We start from the raw sequence: 12,463 nt of genomic DNA on the forward strand, positions 1-12,463 counted from the left end.
AGAAGCGCCCCGAATGCAGCGGCACAGCCCGACCCCCGCCCTGCCAGCGCTGCCACGGCTGCAGCTCCCTTCCTCTGCAGCCCCGACTCTGACGCCACGCTCCGGCGCTCACCTCACCCCAACAAGGGAAAAGAAACGTAGGCTTCCCTTCAATCGCGTCCTCTAGAAGAGAAGAAAAGAAGCGCCTTGCCTCAAACCATGGCAAAAGGGGGCTTTTTACCTCAGTCCAAACCCCTTAAAAGGGGGGACAACAGGACTGCCCCCTCCAATTCAACCTCAGGATGACGAAATTTCAAAGGGAAAGGGGAAAAGTCCCCGTTATAAAAGCGCACCGGCTCACCTGCTCGGCTGCTGCTTCTCGGCACAAAGGTTTGTCCCTCAGCTCCTCCTTTGAGCAATGCTTCACGTGCCCAAGTGTGTATCCAGGGGATTCCCCGGACCCTGTCCGAAGCGCCCACCGTCCTTCCAGGAGACAGCCCCGGGAGCCCCCCAAAAACTCCTCTCCTCCAGCAGCTCCGTGCAAAAGCCAGCAAAGACAAACCCTCGCCCTAAAATAACCTCCCCCCGGCAGGAGCCGCCCCTCCTCCTCATCCTCACAGCTCACACCTGGGGCTGCTCTGAGCCCTCCTCATCCTCACATCAGCTCACACCTGCCGCTGTTGCCACCCTCCAACAGCGTCTCTCCATCTCCAGCACACAGCCCACTTCTCACAGACACTGATCCATTGGAAATCTGCTACGGGTGTTGTCTTTTCTTAATCCATCTGGGTACACGATTAAAGCACGTACATGCATTGATGGTCATTGAGAGAAAGCTTTCCCCTGGAGAAAACAGTCCTTTTGCTGGCACACTTTGATACACCTTCGCAAAAAGCAGAATCAGCACCAATTCCTAAGACCCCTGCCGAGGAACTCAGCCCTCCTTGGGACACCCAAAGCAGCAGACCTCGAAAAAGGAGGGGAAAAGTCAAGCTTGGAGGGGAAAAAGAGGATAGAAGTACAGCAGCCTTTAAAAATGCCTGCACGGAGCAATAGTGGGAACCAGTCACATTTCTTCCTTCCTTGCTTTCTGTGATGACATAAATAGGAAGTAAGAACACGTTAAACAAAAGGCAGAGCTAGGATTTGACAGGTCTTTATTTTGGCAGGCTGCATGGCAAACGCCTCTTCCAGGACTGCGACACGTTTTGGGGAATAGCTGAGAACGGAGGCAAAAGGTGCCGGGAGCCCTTTCTGTTCCCTTCAGCCCCTTGCTCCGCTGGTTTCAGGGCACTCGCTTGGTTCGTTCCTAGAGAAAAACGCTAGGGCATGATTTTCAAAACTACTGCCCGTCCCCAGTCAGTTTCCTACATTCGTGGGTACAAATGAGTGGATAGAGAGAGGGCTTCTTTCCAAATGAGTTTAGCCATAGATTCCTGTTCTTTACCAATAGCTATAAAAACGAAACACTTGCCAGGTTTTGGTATTCTACACACACCCCTCCCTGGGAATTTTGGGGCAGCTTTGGGTCCCTCTGCGGGACGGCACCCAGCGTGACCCCCTCCCCTCATTCGCCACCCACCCGCTCCTCCACCGCAGTGTGCGTCCCTCTCCTGGGGACCTTGGGGTGCCCCAAATGCCATCAGAGCCCCGAGTCTTCAGCCCCTAACCCTGACCCCCGAAGAAGGCACAGGACGAGTCCAACTGCCCCGGACAGCAGCCCAGCACTCCCTTCCAGCCCTTCCCACACCTCCATCCCCCCAGAAAGGGACTCCGCCGCAACAAGAAAGGGGGGGGCAGCCCCCAGAAGGCTCGAAGCTCCCGCCCCGCCTCGCTGTCGCGGGCCAGGGGCAGAAAGAGGGAGCGGCAGAGGCGGCGGGGACGCGGCACGGCCGGCACGGCACGGAGCGGGGGCCGCTCGCAGCGCGATGCCGGCGGAGCCGCAGGTCCGGCAGCGCCGGGGCGGGGTCCGAGCGGCGCGGGGGATCCGCCGAGAGCTCCGGCCCCGTGCGGGGACTCCCGCAAGGCCCGGGGGGCGCCGGGCTCCGGCCCTCGGGGCTTTATTCTCCGGCGCCCCGAGCCCCGCGGCTGCGGGGGAAAGAAGCGAAGGGGCGACGGGAAGAGAGGAGGGAGAGCGGGACATGCGAAAGGGCGGGGAGGGAGGTCGGGCTGCGGAGGAAAGCGGGCGGGGAAGGGAAAGGCCGGCAGGGCAGCAAGAGGGACGGGGCACAGAGGAGGGACAGAGGGGGAATGGAACGGAGCAGCGGGGCAGGGACAGGACAGGAAGGAGCCGGTTTTGGGGGGGACACGGAAACGGGGGAAAGAGAGGGTACACTCAGGGGAATACGGGCAGGAGGATGGAGCGGGAGAGAGAGGGACAGGAGGGGATCCTCCCGGCTCCGCCCCGGCGCCCCCCCTGCCCGGGCTGCTGCGCTCGGCAGAGCTCGGCTCCGTTCGGCTGCACTCGGCTCCTCGGCCAGCTTCGGCTACTTTCGGCCACGCTCGGCTATTTCCGGCCGCATTCGCCTCCATTCGCCTCTTCGGCAAAGCTCGGCTCGCCTCGGCTGAACTCGGCAGAGCTCGGCTCCGCTCGCCTCCTCGGCCCCTTTCGGCCGCTTTCGCCCACGCTCGCCTAGTCCCGCCCGCGCCCGCCTCCATTCGCCCATTCCCACAGCTCGGCTCCCTCCGCCCGGCCCCGGCTCCCTCCGGCTCACACATTTCCTCAGGGCACCTCAGCACAGGGCACACAAACTGCAGCCCCTAAAGGCTTGCGGCTCTTTCAACACACACACTCGTAACTCAGCTCTCGGGACAGAGCTGATGGCTCCTCTAGGACAAGAATAGTTACACGTAAAAGCAATTCCCTCATTTTAAATCTCCTTTTTATTGACCCCCCCCAAAATCCCATCCACATCACAAGGAACGTGCAGCTCCGGTGACGCTATTTGTACAAAGGCCCTGGGGCAGCACACAGCCGGGATTCCACGGAAGAAAGCCCGGTTTGCATTGCAGAGGTTCTCGCTCCGGCACTGCCTGTTTGCAGCTGGGCTCCGCTCCCCTCACGGCCACATCCCCGAACGATGTGCCAGATTTCCCAGAGAGCTCCCAGTAAAACTCAGCTACAGTCACTGAGCAGAAAATCCTTTGGGCTTTAGTTCCACCCCTCACCTGTTCCGAGCGCAGGGAACGCGGGTTTTGGTCCCTCATCGCAGCAGCAGGGATGGATTAGGGTTTTGTTTTGGTTTGGTTTGTGGTTTTTTTGTGTGCGTGTGTTTGTTTTTTTTTTTTAATTAAAAAAAGGGTAATAAAAACAAACCATGTCTGACATAAATGTCCTGAAGTGCCATTCAAGCTTTTTAAACCCAAGCAAACCGTCCTAATTCCCTAGCCCAGTCTTCTATTCATACTGGCTACTTACACCCCAGTGTAGGAAGCTCTGCAGCCTTCTTCTCCTGTCCTGTATTAGGCAGAGGATGGATATGAAGGGCACACGCATGCAGTCTTTTTGGTTCTTCAAAAAGATAAAAATGCCTGTAATAAAAATTACAGAAGTAATATTGTTTCTCAAAGTGTTCCAGAAAAGGGAATTTGGAGCTTTAAGGTCCCACTGAGAGATGTTGAATAAAATCTTCCCCCTGAGTTTGCACCCAGTAATAAAATACTGATTTTTTTTTTTTTTGACCAGGCAAGGTAGGTCTATAGGAGAACAGCTCAGGAGGCTCTCATGGCTCACGGCAATGAGGATGGAGCAGGACAGAACGTTAAAGGTGAAGTGTCAGTCCCCTGAATTAATGCCCTGATGGAGCCAATTTTTTTGCTAAGAGACATAACAGATCCTTCCCTTTGTTCCCCAGTTTCCAAGTCACCTGTAATTCGTTACCTGCACCAACCTGCCGCAGCTAAGTGACAAATCCAGCTCCTGTGCTCCAAGCCACGTGTCCCTGACGTGAAGGGAAGTCAGGGATACAGAATCAGCTGTGGAAGAAAGAGAAGACAAAAATCAGAACAGATATTCTTCTATTTCCCCACAGGATCACCAAGCCAAGCTGCTTGCTACCTCTCCAGGACTATGTTTGAAAAGAGTTCCCTAACTCTTTTCTTAGCCTGAAATTCCGGAGTGGCTTTGCCCATGCAAAGCCAACGATCCTACTCACAAGAAGGAACAAACCAGCTTCCTGTTAAATAAAGCACTTGGAAATATGAGCTGCCAGATGCTCTCACTGACCAGCAAAAGGGATCAGCATCCAGGCCCACGTGGAGCTGGGTTTTTAAATATCACAAATAAACTTAACAAAAAATTATTCCTGACTCAAACCCACAATGCCTCAAACCATCAAAACAAAAATAGTTCTGGAATGACAGCTACACCTCTGCAGACCACAGCACAAAAATAACACTAAAGAATTTCTGACACCTTCCTTTTGAAGATGCTCTTACAGCATATTATCATAGTAAAGGGGCATTCCCTACATCTCTAACCAGAACTAGAGCTAGAGCTATCAGTTACTTTCACATACTCGCATGTCTGTATGGTGGCCTTAGGAGAAGCTGGCAACACCTCTTCTGGTACCACACCTTGGAGGCTCAGATTGCGTCAAAAGCACCACTGAAACCAGCGTGCCAGGAGCTAACTGAATAATGAAAGTCATTTTCTCCATTTCTGTGACAGAAAAGCCCTCCATTTGGACAGCATTATTTGCAGCCAATTATTCTGCTACTTCCAGCAGTGCTCCAGGGAGCTGTATCACTTCTCCGCAGAGCTCAGGAGCTGTTCATTAGGTTGATCTCCTATAGTCTCCAGTTCTTCCTTTTGCTTGCACAATGTGCACCCTGCAGTGCCATATGACAGGAGCTTTGAGTGCTGTCTGTTGCTCTGTATTACCCTCATAGGACTGAGGAACCCGTCCCAGCCAGGGAAAGAACAGCTTTTGATTCTTGGATTAGGACACAAAATGCCACAGTTTATCCTAACAGTGGGAGGAATAAAGAGGAATACCTGGCATACTCAGAATTCCACCTTAGGGCAAAGCCCAAGTGACACTGCCCTACAGCAGGATTTGAAAAATTCAGGGTCCATCTCTTAATAAATACATTTTGGCAAGAACCTGCACGATTCTCTTTGACATGTATTTCTCCTTTGTAATGACTCAGTGCTTGGTCTCTAGGACTTCCATATCCCTGACACACTTGCACTCAGATTACTAGCAGGAGGATCACAAACTTAGGTAGTCTCATATCTGTGCAGCATTTAAAGTCAAGGAACACTGGGCTTGGTCAGCAAGACGTCCAGTTTTACAATTTTCCATCACAGCTGCCTACACCTTTTAACATAAACTCGAAAAAGAGACAAAATTCCACCCTACCACTGTTGCAATAGGGAACTGAACTCTGATTTCAGACATTTTCCTCCTGCTTGAGCAGGGACATTGTACAAGATGACTCCACTGGTGGGTCCCTTTCAACCTTAATGATTTTGTGATTTCCAGGGTCTTCAGAGCAAGCCTGCTGAGTTTATAATGTTTTATTTAATTAAAAAAGCTGGAAGTGCAGCTCGAACCCTGAAAGTCAAAATGCGTTTATTCCTTACTTACTCATTACCCCCCAAAGTAGAGCTGCAGCTCAGCAGGCAGAGAGGGACTTCTGTGGACACTGCATTTGTCACCTGTGACTAATTTAATTCAGCAAGCTCTAAACCACAGGTCAGCCTGTTCCATTACAGCATCATCAGGGCAACTTACAAGAACTGAAGCCAACTGAGAGCCCCTTCATCCCAAAGAGGACAAATATAAGCCTTTTACTTCAGCTCAGCAGAACTCTTAGTTCATCCTAACAAGAGGTAATGCATCCCAGCAGGTGTCAGTGAACCCAACCTCTTTAAATACTCATTTAACCCTACCTCAGCTGGTAATCAAAGTCGTGGGGGTGAGGCTAGGCTGAATTTCTCTTTTCTGTCCTTCTCCAGAGTAGTCCTAGTGAAGTGGCCTTGGACTCTGTTTTCTGCAGAGCCTAAGTGCTGCTCATGAAAGCCTCTAGGAGATTTTTCTCCTGCTGCTGCTAGAGCTGTGACTTTGAAGAACTCACTCCTAAGAGCTGGAAATGTAAAAGCCAATTGGATGTGCTGGGCTGCAGTGCCCCAGCGCCCCAGGACAGGCAGTGCCCCTCACCGTGCCTGTGAGAAGGTGAAGCCAACCCACGCCAGGTGCCTGTGCTGGACAAGTGGGAACACTGAAGCCAAGGCTGCTTCCTTCTTGAGGCTTTCTGAGGTGGCTGCTAGGAGAATTTCTCTTAGGCAGTCACTCTCTCGAACCCAGTCTCTCAATAACCTTCTGACACAAATAGAGGAGGATTTTTGTTCGCTATCTCCATGTGTGCAAGGTAGGAAAAGTTAATTAATTGCCAGCATACCAGAGGATTCCGCCAGAGGAATCCTCTATACCAAGGCCTTCCATCAGAGCAGAAGGCACTAACCACGCAAAACCTCCAGCGGGAAGGATCCTAGCAGTCCTCTTCTTTCCTCCTTTGCAAGAAACTGTGCTTAAACATTCCCCAGTAATTAAATATGCTTATGACTCTTAAAACATTTAAAGTTCCTTGAGGGAAGAAGGTGTGTGGAGGCACTATATGATCCACTGTGTTTCTTACGTTTGGGGTTATGTTATATATTCTTACGTAATGGTTTGAAACTTATCTTTATCCCTGCACCGTGTCCTTAGAACAAGGCTGTGAACACTCTTTTTCTCCAAATACAAGAATAATTGAGGAAACAGAACAGTGTTTGTCAGAAATAATGAGGGCAGAGACTGAGGGTGCCAGCATGCTGACTTGTACCACCTTAGGACACTTTTGGAAGTCATCACTCCTGTAATATACTGGATCCAATTTCAGCAAGAGCTCCACTCTCTCCTGTGGTTTCCACAGGGCCAAAAAAGGCAAGAGCTCCTTGAGACTGAGGGCTCCTCATGCCCTCCAGCAAGGAGAGGGTGGGCAAAGACCCATCGGTAGGAAACAGATGATCCTCAGACTGAGCAAGTTGCTAACATCCTCTTGAATGTGCTGTGGAATTGTGCAGGCATTGCCATGGCCAGGGAGAGAGCAAATGGATGCTCTGATAATCTGCAACCTAAATTTAGCTGCAATTCCAGAGGGACAGTCTGATAGCCTGTTCCTAAGACATTTCATTTCCTGGACCTCAAAGATCCCCTCAGCCACTGCAGCTGCATTCTCTGAGGGTATATCGTGCGTTTCAGGCAGTTGGTGTTGGGTCCCTCCTCACTGATTCTGCCCCACATCTTGTGTTCCCAGGCTGAGGTGGGAGACTTGAGTGTAGAAGCAATTATTTATCTCTGCCTAAGAGAGACTTCTGAGTATGATCTAGCTTAAATGCCTGCTTGTAGGGCAGGCTGCACAGCTGAACTTGCCAAACACGGAGAAGCTAAACAGGCACCAAACCCTTGGCTTATTTCTGGGGGAGGCCCTCAGATGGCTTCTGAGCTTCTCCAATCTACGCTCTACAGGGAGTCTGCACATCTCTCCAGCAATTGAAATCTTGAGCAGGGAAGCAGGCTGGTAGCAAAAGACTGAGCTAACACATAGCGAGGCCAAAGGAAACCGAGTGTCAGAAGCACAGCTTTGAGTCCAGAAACACAATCAAAGCCCGGGGAAGAGTGTGGCAAATGCTGGGGTCAGCAGTGCAAGTACAGGGCAAGGCTGGACGGTCCCTGAGCAAAGCACCGGGCACTGCCCAGACCAAACCAAAGACCAGAGTCTAAGCAGGAATACAGGGAGATTTCCAGGAGCTCTGCTGGGCTGGGATAGGCTCCCATGGTAAGCTGAGAGGATGGAGACTCGGCCCCCAAGCTACAGCCACTGGGACAACTCTCCATCACGGGGCCAGGGAACTGTGCAGGGCACAGACTCACCTCATCCCCAGCACTGCTGTCCCCGGAGAGCCCGCTGGCTCTCTGCTCCTGAGAAACACTCTCTTCTCGCAAAAATCCAACTCCCTCACCACCTGCATCTGCTTCTTCTTCAGTATTGCCCGCAACCTTCATTTCTGCTCTCTCAAAGCACTGTTCATCTCCACCTCTTTTTCATCACAACACCTTTCAGTTGACACCTTTGAAGTGAAGAGGCCACTGAATTCTACCATTACAGAGTAAAACCACTCAGTATTGACACAGCCAGCTATTAGTTTTAATCCTCAGTTCTGCATTCCAAGGGATACTTTTGAAAACACACTGAAAACTCATAAAAATACGTGGCATTCACTGGAGCCAGGGCTCACTTCTGCACTGTGCCTTGGCACAAACACGCTCCATCACCTGTGACATCTCTCCTGCATTGACCATTGTTCAAAGCTTTCCTGCAGGGGCCTGACGGAGCAACAGGAGCTTGCTGAGCTTCTGTCAGGGCAGGAGCATAACAGGGTGCAGATCCTGTCCTGACCCCACCAAAGAGGGGTTTTTCCTGCATTCCTTCCTGCTGTGACACTCAATGACAAACATCCTCTGGGCCTCTATGTTATCAAATACAAGGACATGCCAACGTTTAGCGAGGACAATTTCAGCTTTCCCAATCTAAACTTTCCATATGATGCAATGACACTGTCACTTATTTACTGAGAACCCCAGCCCACGTAGCCTAGAGAAGTGTCTGTTGGCTCAGAGCAAGCTTTAGGAGCCTGGAAGAAGCTTGTTTTGGTTTAGATGCCAGGCCCAAGACTGCATTTGAACTCCTGTCTCCCCACCAGAGGTTTCTAACCCATCCCCCGTGTCACATGTGCAACACCAAATTCAGCAGAAAAGCACTTCTGGGAGCAGCTTAGGAATGGAGGAAAGTATAGTTATTATAAATGTTTCATGTATCTGTATGTAAAGATAGATAAATAGATAGCTAAATATGTACAGACATCTGTACACCCACCTACACCGGTATCTATATGAAGTCCTTTTTAGACCCTTCCCCAAATTTCTAAGTGATTGGTGCTTATAGAGGCAAACAAAATGAACTTTTAAGTTAAGCCAACTTGGGTGGCTATTTGTGTCACAACAGTCTCTGAAAAAATGATGACAGCACTTAAAAGTCACCAATAGTAATAATAATAATAATAACAACAGTAATAAAGTATTTTGCTGCTATTTTGGCAGCTTATGCTGCTTCTTGTACTTACTGCTCAATGCCTTGCTATTTCAGTAATTCACTGTGAAGCAATAAAGCAAAAGCCTTAAGGCTGGCTGCTTAGCTTACAAGAAGCTCTGTTACAATTTGGAGAAAAAATAAAACTTGGAGCATTATCAGTAAAACAGAGATTCTACCCATACCCATTAAAAATGCAGTATTTGCTCTGCAGACCTGCAAAAACTTACTTTAAAAGGTTAACTGCGACCTTTCACAAACCCAGGCTCATTTTAGCAGAAGAGTTTCCTGCTTCTCTGTGACTGTGAGATGTATCTATTAAGTTCCTTTCAAAGGCCCTGCCTGACCTATTCATATTGCAATTGAGAGCCAAAATAGCTCAATATCAAATATCTGCAAGCACCTTAGTACTTTTGGAAGAGTGGAACTGCTCGATCAAATCCTCACGCTGACCACACTGTTTCAAAATGCAACAATGAATTATGTCATTATGTCTCCATTTGGAAAGGATTATAATGTAAAATTAAGACAAGAGCCTGCCCTACTCTGAAGGCATGGGGACAATGGGGATTTGAGTCCCCAGTATGTAACTACTGTTGCAAATGGAAGACATCTATCAAGAACAGAGACGTGCGTTTCTGCACGAGATACAGTGCCCAAGTCCCAGACTTCATTAACCTTAATTAAATGGTCTTGAAACCAAAATTTTTCCGTAGCAGTTTGACTGCATTAAAAGGTCCCTCTCTGTAAATGGTTTTGATACGTAAACATGCAAGCACTCCCAGAAGGGCCACATCCTTAAGGACTGCTACTATATATTTACTTTATGAAGACACTGCCCCATCTGCTGGGTCAGCCACGCACACGGCCCCACTGCTACGCTTGAGTGTGGCACTGGAATAAAACTTTTCTTGTGTTTAGGAACAAAACCCCGTCAGTCAAATGCACAATCATTCCAGCAGCAAGTAGGGATGCACCAAACTGCTCGGGTTTCCATCCCTGTTTATTCTGGAAACTGACCACAAACTCCTACGGAGATTTTGAAGGGCACAAGGGCTTCTTGTGAAAGCACAAAGGAAAGAATAAATGACTAAACTGGTATGTTCAGAAGAATCGGTGGGAGGTTTGTACCTAAGCACATAAGGCCACAGCCTCCTTTTTCAACATGTACAATCGTAGAATCAGAGAATGGTTTGGGTTGGAAGGGACCCCAAAGCTTTTCTCATCCCATCCCCTGCAGGGACACCTTCCACTAGAGCAGGTTGTTCCAAACCCCATCCAACCTGGCCTTGGACAATTCCACGGGTGGGGCTGCCTCAGCTTCTCTGGGCAACCTCTGCTAGGGCCTCGCCACCGTAACAGGGACGAATTTCTTCTGTATATAGGATTTCTTTAAGCTTTAAAGTCCTAAAGCAGAGGCCACCTCAGGCAGGCATTCACGGATGTAAAGGGTCCTTCTCAAAGGTAACTGTAAAACATGTTCAATGTTCATAAACCTTTCATATGCTGCCCACCAATTACGGAGTGCTTTGAAGAATTTTTAATGAACGTAAATTTTAACCAAAAATACTGCAAAGCCATTATTAATACTGTACGTAGGCACAGGGTACCAGACTTGTAAAGCTGCCAGAAACCTAAACTCTTCTGATAAGATTTGCCACATTTTTTTCTTTAAATAAATACATTTTAAAAAAATCATCAAATGTCCCTGCTTTATTTCACCACGGCAACGAAATAAGCACAGTCTCAAGTCTGTGCTTCTGTTCCCTATTACATTAATTTCTCCCACCCTGTTTCTCCCTCAAAGCAGTGAACGTGCAGGCAAGTAATCCTGCCATTGCTCCAGCTCTATGGAGGATACAAACCTGCCTGCAGGCAGCCTCTGTCCCTCTGCTACTAGGCAGTCACTGCTGCGCCCAGGCTCTTTATTCAGCGTTGTAACAGAAACACTTTCATTTTTTTCTCTTAAAAAGACACCTAACATTTCACCAGATGGTATCAGCACTTCCAAGTGCCTGTAAACCAGACTCCCCAAGCCCAGCCCATTAGCAGCTGCTCTGTGAGTGGCAAAGGAATCCAGAAATTAATCGCCTACCTTACACCGCTTCTCACCTGGTCTTGGCTACTTCCTTTCCTCAGGCTCTGGCAAGAAACCCAGACATGAAGCAATTCCCCAACCACAATGACAGCCATGAAATGCTATTTAGGCTGCTGACAGTTTGGCCCGTATCATTGGGCAGTCTGACTGAATTAGGATAGAGAATTTTAGGCACACATTAAAAAGTATCTCTAGTGTCTAAAGGTACTCTAAAAGCTGGATGCAATGGAGGAACTACTTCCTGAAACTTGTGGATGTGCTAAATCAATGACTGGTCATTGATTAAATGCTGGAGCACTCACCTTGAGCATTAACACCTCAGCTGATCAGCATGTGCACATGAGTACGTATCGGTGCAAAGGATTGTCTTCTGCTTCAACCGACAAACTGCTGGATAGCTTTTAAAGGAAAAAAAAAAAAAAAAAAACCAAAATAAATAAAATCTGTATTCCTCCAGACCCAGGGGAACAAACAAACCAGATCTTCCGGACCCAAGCCCCAAGCCCTGCCAGTAACAGACACAGCACTAAGGGATGCACAGCACGGCTGGGTGCTTAGGTTACCAACTTCTGAACTCAGGAAAGAAAGGAGGAAAAGGCAAACTTCTGGATTATTTAACAAATTAACTTCAGCTACGATCACTCTTGGTAACTTAATGGAACAGAGGAGCAAAGTCCTCTGCCCAGAGACAAGAAGTGACTGTGTATGGCTCAGCTCACGGCCACATAACACACTCTGACCTCAGTCTGCTGGAGCATCCTCCATATGGGGACAGCAGGGGCAACCTGGATGGCTGGACTCACCCTTGACTACCAGCAAAATGCTGAAACAGTCCTGACCTGGTGCTGTGAGAAAGGAAACACTGCCAGGAAGCATTGACAGGATCAGTTCTGAAAGCAAAGCGAGGTCCTGGCCTCATGCATTGCCCTGTTTTAACCACACAGGCAAACAGCTAAGAAATGTAACTATTTTCTGCTTAAAAGCCGCAAATTCCTTGGAGAAAAGGAAAACTCAATCTGACAAAAAGAAACACTCAGGCAATGGTGATAATCTGGCACATACTGGATAACAAACATTGCCCAAAAGCTGCCAGAGAAAACGGAAATTAAAAGTCACAAGGCAGATGCAGAATAATATCTGTTGTGAAAATACATTATTCAGCCAACACTGGTGGCGGAGACTTTTGGTGCAGTGCAATCTGCACACCCTGGTGACCACATATGCAGCAAGATGTGCTGCTTGGCATAGCCA

Source organism: Lonchura striata, unplaced genomic scaffold (assembly GCF_046129695.1).
Source record: "Lonchura striata isolate bLonStr1 unplaced genomic scaffold, bLonStr1.mat Scaffold_236, whole genome shotgun sequence".
Classification (NCBI taxonomy): domain Eukaryota; kingdom Metazoa; phylum Chordata; class Aves; order Passeriformes; family Estrildidae; genus Lonchura; species Lonchura striata.